Here is an 8,433-nt window from a genome sequence, read left to right as displayed (position 1 = left end):
TGGACTGAACTGCAGAATGCCAGAATAAGGGGGGGTAGCTAGTCCTGTCGAAGACTACGCTTCTGGCCACCTCCATCTTGCAGCATGTAGAAGATAGTAGATTGAAGTCCTCCAAGTAGCATCGTATAGCATAAACCTACCCGGCGATCCCCTCCTCGACGCCCTGTTAGAGAGCGATCACCGGGTTATATCTGGCACTTGGAAGGGTGTGTTTTATTACGTATCCAGTTCTAGTTGTCATAAGGTCAAGGTACAACTCCGGGTCGTCCTTTTACCGAGGGACACGGCTATTCGAATAGATAAACTTCCCTGCAGGGGTGCACCACATAACCCAACACACTCGATCCCATTTGGCCGGACACACTTTTCTGGGTCATGCCCGGCCTCGGAAGATCAACACGTCGCAGCCCCACCTAAGCACAACAAAGAGGTCAGCACGCCGGTCTAACCCTATGCGCGCAGGGGTCTGGGCCCATCGCCCTATGCACACCTGCACGTTGCGTACGCGGCCGGAAGAAGACCTAGCCTAGTGGCGTTCCAGTCCAACCCGGCGCGCGCCACTTAGTCGCTGACGTCACGAAGGCTTCGGCTGATACCACGACGCCGGGATACCCATAACTACTCCCGCGTAGATGGTTAGTGCGTATAGACCAAATGGCCAGACTCAGATCAAATACCCAGAACTCGTTAAGCGTGTTAAGTATCCGCGAACGCCGACCAGGGCCAGGCCCACCTCTCTCCTAGGTGGTCTCAACCTTCCCTGTCGCTCCGCCACAAAATAACAGTCGGGGGCCGTCAGGAACCCAGGCCCACCTCTACCGGGATGGAGCCACCTGTCCTTTCAGCCCCCTCATCAGAATCACTTGCGGGTATTCCTCGAGCCGACCCGACTTTAGTCACCACATGTGTCATGTATATAATATATATAGTATATACCCGTGATCACCTCCCAAAGTGATCACGGCCCAGTAGTATAGCATGGCAGATGGACAAGAGTGTAGGGCCACTGATGGAACACTAGCATCCTATACTAAGCAGTAGGATAGCAGGTAAGGGTATCAACTGTAGCAACAATGACAGGCTATGCATCAGGATAGGATTAACGGAAAGCAGTAACATGCTACACTACTCTAATGCAAGCAGTATAGAGAAGAATAGGCGATATCTGGTGATCAAGGGGGGGCTTGCCTAGTTGCTCTGGCAAGTAGGAGGGGTCGTCAACACTGTAGTCGAACTGGGCCGGGGGTCGCCGGCAGTCTCAGGGTCTACCGGAAAGAAGTAACGGAGGGGGAACACAATAAATAACAGAGCAATCAAATGTAACACAAAGCAAGACGCAGCAATACGTTGTGCTAGGGGTGGCCTAACACATGGATAGGTGATACCGGCGAAGGGGGGGGGACTTCCGGGAAAGTATCCCCGGCGTTTCGCGTTTTCGGACAGATGAACCGGAGGTGAAATGTTGCAGGTTCACTATGATAAGGACGCGTGGCAGACGAACGGGCTACGTATCCGGATTCGTCTCGTCGTTCTGAGCAACTTTCATATATAAAGTTTTTGGATCCGAGCTACGTTTAATTTTATATGAATTTTCAGAAGTTTAAAATAAATTCTGAAATTATTTTAATTATTTAATTTCGAATTAAATTGAACAAATGATAATTGTACACGGGAATTCCTACCCAGTGTGTAAGACAAGTGGGGCAGTGTACAAAGTTGACCCGGTCAACATTGACTAGTCAAAGTTAATAGTATGGGGTCCCACATGTTAGTGTCTTAATAATTTCTAAAGGATTTATCTAATCTAATTAGGTGGGACCCATTTGCCATATGCTAATAGGCTTAATTAGCATTAAATTAATACTACTAAACTAAACCTACTACTAGTAGTAAACAAGGGCTGGCCGTTCGTGCGAGAGACACAGCCAGCGCTGTGCTCACACACGCACACAACCACGGCGGCCAGAGTCGGCCGGCGCTAGGAGGCAGGAGGCTGGGAGCAACGACCGGCGGCTAGCGCAGGGAGCGGCGGCCGACGGCGAGCGGCACGTGGACACCGGCGGCAGTGGCGCAGCAGGCGGGAGCAGCATCAGTAAGTAGCAGAGCAAGCAGCAGTAGTAAGCAGTCAAACGCAGCAGAGCTTCAACGGCAGCAGCGGCAAGAGTTCGACGAAGGCGAGGCTGCGGCTCGAGTACGAGCACCGCGGGAGGTTCGAGCTGCGGTTTGGTCCTACGGCGAGCTGACGCTCGCGCGGATGCGCTGGAGGTGTCGGGAGAGCGCGTGGTGCTATGTAGCGACGACGGCGATGGGCGAGGCGGCGGCCGGAGCACGGTTCGGAAGCAATCGCCGTTTTGCGAGGCAAGAGGCCAAAGCAACGGCACGGGCGGCCTCACGGGGATGTCCCAAGCACGTGGATGTGCTCTTCTGGCCCTGGATACGAACGACTGCGACGGGGCGAGCTCCACGACGGAGAAAAGCTACGGAGATGGCGGCGCTACTACTAGCGGGCGAGTCCAAGGGGGATGGGTGAGGGGGAAAGCAGAGCGGCGGCTCACCGAGTGGCACACGGCGGCCGGCGGGGGCTTAGGAGCTGCCGGGGCGACGAATTCGATGGAGCTCGCCGGCGGTGGTCCGAGGAAGAGGAAGAAGCGAGCGGCGTCGAGGCGGCTCGTCAGCTTCAATCCAGGGGCGCAGGTGACGGAGGAGAGGGCGGCGATCCTCCTGGACCGGTCGAGGGCGGCGAGAAGGCCACGGTGGCCACGCCGGCGTCGGGGCAATGGCGACGATGGCTCCCTGTTGCGGTGGAAGGAGAGAGGGAGAGGTGGATCTGGGCGAGGGGAAGTGGATAGAGTTGCCAGGGGTGTCGAGGGCGAGGCCCTTATCCATCCATGGGCTCCTGTAGCGGCGCGGACGGCAAGCTGGCTTGGCGGGGACGAGCGAGCGCGGGGACGAGCGAGCGCGGGCACGGTCGGAGGAGCAGTAGGAAGGAGGGAGACAGGGGGTATTGCGGGCTGGGTCGGTGTGCTGGTCGGCTGGGCCGTTTGGCCCAGTTGGCTAGGGGGGTGTCCTCTTTTCTATTTATTTTTTTTCTTTTAACTTTTCTGTTTTCTTTTTAGTCTCCGCTCGGTATTTATTTGGCCAACAAAAGAATTTAGTTGCATATGAAACCTATCGCACAAATACTTGGTAATATTTTGCTACTGTTACCCAAGTTTGAGATTATTTTGAAATGTTTAAAATTTGGTTTGAATGTAAATGGTCCACTTAAGTGTTGTTGGTCTAATTTAAAAATAGGTTAATGGCATTTTATTAACTCATTAATGTTGGTCCCTGCATGACAATTTAGTAGTGATTATTTGCAACCAAAATAACATTTTAGTTTTAATGTTTGAAGGCTTTTGATGTTTGCCTTTATTTTGAATTTGAATTTTTAATCGGTTTCGAATTAATGCGAGATTATCAACAGTAACCGAGGTGACGTGGCATCATTAGCGGAGGTTCACTGTAGCTTAATTATCCGGGCGTCACAATTCTCCTCCACTACAAGAAATCTCGTCCCGAGATTTAAGAGGTAGAGTAAGGGGAAAAGTTCTGGTTACGGAATTCTAACGAATCTCCTCGGTCTTGGTTTCTCTTCTCGAAGAAGTTGATCCGTTACGTTGATGTCTTCATTTTTTCTGCTTAAGGTAATCATGATGAAGATGGCATCCTTTCTTCGGGAACTCCATTGTACTTACGAAGGACAAGGGGTAACTTCGGAATAACAGACCTCTGAACGGTTGACTATCTGGTTGATAACATCGGGGAAGGTGGCGGAAAGTAACTCTCGAATGGAAATTTAAGACAATATCGAGAGCAAAGTAAGGAGGTATCGTGGGGAAGTTTCGAGCGGGCAGGCAATCGTTCGATGCCTGAAGGGTTCAGAGCAACGGGAATAAGTATTGTGTCTGATACCAAAATTGATGATCTCACGAAAGGTGGCACGTGAATTACATACGAAGCCAATCGTGAGGAATAACCTTGGGAACAGGGATATGGGCCCACCCTGTGGATTAAAAGTAGGAGGAATGGTAACATCTTGCACGGTCATGGTAGCAAGGCATGTCAGAGGGTAGCCTGTCAGTTTTGTTGGTAACAACGTTGGTACCAAGGGCGAGGGACAAAGAGAACCATTTTCCTGCTCGTTGGAACGAGGCGGACCAATAGGCAAGGTTCTCGTCCATCGGTGATTACCGGAATGTCATCAACAATAGTAACAGGGCCTTACTGACAGAGTGGTGCAACAAGGTGCTTCCCTAAGCAGGGAACTATCACTGCTCAGCTAAGTCAGATTACAAGAAACGTTAATCCAAACAATGGAAAGGAAAATGTGATTATCAGATTAAACAGAACAATGGAAAGGAAAATGTGTTAAAACACATATTTCAGGGGTATAACCTTCCCAAAGGCAAGCAGAGCATGATATCCATGAGAGGATATAATGTAGAAAACCCTTTAGGAAAGTGGAGAGAAATTTCATGACATTACCCGTACAACGGTGTTTGGATAATTGAGCAAGAAACATTTAACATTGGGCTTCAAATGTTCTTGTTGAAAATCGAAGTACCATAGACATGCTTCGAGATAGCATTGACATGGTCAACAGGTGAAGATCAGACTTTGGAAACAAAAAGGATCCATCAGGAACAACTTACAGAATAAGTCTTACAATTTCCTCATGGAAGAATGGGTAACCTTGCTGAAAGGAAAGCTTATAACAATAGGTCCTCCGGCCAGGTGTGTTTGGCATGTCATCACCTTACCGGGTCATAAATAGGCCAATGTTATAACTCTTGGAAATATGTTCCAACCATCATATCTGACCGAGATTCAGATCTGATTGGTGTCAGGATAACTCAGACTCAGGATGCCTGAGAAGAAAGGTGCAACACAAATTGTCGAAACGACATCGAAGATTCTCGGGAGATGAACTATGGAAGCGAGTTCCGAACAAGGGTTCATCATTACATCAAGGAGAGGTGAGGAGGTGACTGATTGACTCAGCGACAATCCATTGAGATTTCCAAAAGATGGATTTCCCCCACTATGTGAACAAGGAGATAACATTAGCTAGATCGAATGACTTAATGATGTATGCTCGAGGAAAACATACACAGTTAAACATTGGTTGAAATGTGCACCCGAAATATGGGCTAGGTAGCACAATCAATGTTCGAAAGATGATTCATTAAGCCATAGACGTAGAATGAAACTATAGACCAATAACTTCAAAGCAATAGGGTTGCTATAAGTTTAGAATTTACACATCACAGACCATTTGTCGGTATTCCTTTTAGAAACAACACGGGGACCAAGAAAGAATGGTGATGGGGGGAAGTATCACTGTACCAAGATGTCATACGAGGTGGTGAAATTCTTACGACATTCTTGACATAAAAGATGGTAATACTCCAAGGTAGAACATATCATAAGCTAGATAGCAAGGAAATCAAGGTACAACACAAAACACGAACAAGTTTGTGTTGAATGGAAGGCAATAAAATGGTCGATGATAAAACAAATCATCGAGGGCAAGGATGGTATTTCTCATCCAGAATTCGATAGATATCTTGGAAGAGCTCAGAATGTTGATGATGTTCACGACACATTTGTAGCGAGAATTTATGAAGAGGTAATCGATCGGCGATGACATCAAGTCAAAGGAATGATGAAGTGAAAAGTTATTGGAACCAGGGGTACGACACAAACTCGAAATCAAGCTTGCTGTTCAAGGCGAAATGATATGACGAGGAAAATCGACGTAAGCTTAGCTCATCGTCGAAAGTGGTGCTCCGGGAATAAAGACCAGGTAGCACAGTTAAAATCGGCACGATAATGATGTAGCCAATCAGGCTAGGAATGACGTGATCGGGTACAAACTCATAAGTAAAGAAGATTACTAAGAGTTGTTTAATCGCAGTGCGGACTCGATTCAGTTATCGGTGGTTTTGAGTGTTTAAAAACTGAAGCCCATGAAAATTTGGAATCAATGAGAATGTAGCACTTGATGGAGAACTCATAATAAGTTATGCAGTTCCGTGATAATCTCGAGATACCAGGGGGGTAATACTCGACGACAAACCAAAGTAGAGGTTGGACTGGGGTATTGCTCTGCAGAAGACAAGTGCCTAACTTGTACGAGAAATGGTGTTTAAAGGAGAACATGGTCGGAACCACGATTGCAAAAGGCCAGATCCCAGATATAAGATGAAATTATACCAAGGGAATAATTAATTTAAGAAAAGCTTTAATGATAAGATCTACATCGTGTCCATGGGCATGAACGCAAAGTTCAAGGTCGACTCCCACTTCTTCAATGCATAACCTTTCATTCACTTCTCGCGTTTGATGAAGTTGCAGTGTTGAAAATTTTTATCTGGTAAAATACCAGAAGAGTATGACTCATGAAAACTTTTGAGTTCACACATATTAAGGAAGGCATAGGTTCAAGCCATCGGGGCTTCTTAGAACATATACCACGAACTTCGGAGTAAATAATACAAGCTCGAATGTAGAGTATGGTTCACAAAGCAGAGGATACAATTTACCAAAGGCATCATGTATCCGAGGAAAAGCTCACCAGCTTATTTAATATGGAGGACATTGTCGGATAAAATCCGACAAAAGGGTCTGGTGGTCCACAAGGGATCTGATGTGAGCATCAGTACTCAACCAGAGGAAGAAAGAATGCAAGGAGATCAGACTATAGAAACAACTGACTAACTCAAAAGCTCAAATGCAAAGGAATTATGAATTCCAAGACAAGGGATCAGAAGCAATGCTCTGATTAGGGATGGATAAGTTGAATAGCCTTAGGGGTACAATCGATGACGATTTGATTGGTCGAGATCCAGCTCATGTTAAAGATGTCTGAGCCGGAAGGATGAATTCTAGGATCTGATTGAGGATTGCGAGCATTCGCAACATATTGAATCAATGGACTCAAAAAGATAATGACAAAGGGTGCCAATAAGATTTCGAGGTTTATGGGATTAATCATAATGCTAGTAAGCAAGAATTTCAAGAGCAACAGGCTCCTGAAGATTTTCGGAAGATCGAATGATATTTTGAACACTTTTGTGAAATACTTGAATCAACTGGGGATGAGCGGATACTCGGTAAGTGCGAGGATTATCCGTAGGGGTATTCAGGTGACAAAGAACAGCAAGGTAGTAAGCTCAAGGGATTCTCGGAACAACAGAGAGAATTTCGGGGTATCTTGTAATAACAAGATCATCTGGGAAACATTGTATGAATGGCGAGTATACGTGGTTATGCATAGGAGTTTATCGATGAAAGGGAATTTTAAAAGCGATGAACACAAGTTCTCGGGTTATCAGCAGAGAGTATCTTCAGGGTCTTCACGTGCAACAGACGATCATCAGTAATAAGGGGCTCTCCGGGTGAAAGTGATAACGAGATCCTAATGTTAGATTTAGTAAAATCATTTAACCCGAATAGAAGAGAGATCAGAGTCCCAGAGTATAGGCAAGGAGTAAAAGATCCTAATACCACCCAATGGCGACGTGGGCCCGTAAGACACACAGCCATGTTAGTAAAAGTTTTTGAAATGTCTAGACTCGACTTCGGCCAAGGAGTGTGGAAGGGGGATTCCTACACGCAGTTGGCTCTGATACCAACTTGTGACGCCCCCGATTTGACCGTACACTAATCATGCACGCAAATGTGTACGATCAAGATCAGGGACTCACGGGAAGATATCACAACACAACTCTAAAACATAAATAAGTCATACAAGCATCATAATACAAGCCAGGGGCCTCGAGGGCTCGAATACAAGTGCTCGATCATAGACGAGTCAGCGGAAGCAACAATATCTAAGTACAGACATAAGTTAAACAAGTTTGCCTTAAGAAGGCTAGCACAAAAGTAGCAACGATCGAAAAGGCAAGGCCTCCTGCCTGGGACCTCCTAACTACTCCTCGAAGCCGAACTCCATGTAGAATCATCCTCGGGATCTCTAGCTCCTGGACTCCAGCATCTGGTTGCGACAAACAGGTATAGAAAGGGGAAAAGAGGGAGAAAAGCAACCGTGAGTACTCATCCAAAGTACTCGCAAGCAAGGAGCTACACTACATATGCATGGATATATGTGTAAAGGGCCATATCAGTGGACTGAACTGCAGAATGCCAGAATAAGGGGGGGTAGCTAGTCCTGTCGAAGACTACGCTTCTGGCCACCTCCATCTTGCAGCATGTAGAAGATAGTAGATTGAAGTCCTCCAAGTAGCATCGTATAGCATAAACCTACCCGGCGATCCCCTCCTCGACGCCCTGTTAGAGAGCGATCACCGGGTTATATCTGGCACTTGGAAGGGTGTGTTTTATTACGTATCCAGTTCTAGTTGTCATAAGGTCAAGGTACAACTCCGG

This window comes from Aegilops tauschii, chromosome 5 (genome assembly GCF_002575655.3).
Source record: "Aegilops tauschii subsp. strangulata cultivar AL8/78 chromosome 5, Aet v6.0, whole genome shotgun sequence".
NCBI lineage: Eukaryota > Viridiplantae > Streptophyta > Magnoliopsida > Poales > Poaceae > Aegilops > Aegilops tauschii.
Note: the sequence above shows the minus strand (reverse complement) of the source record.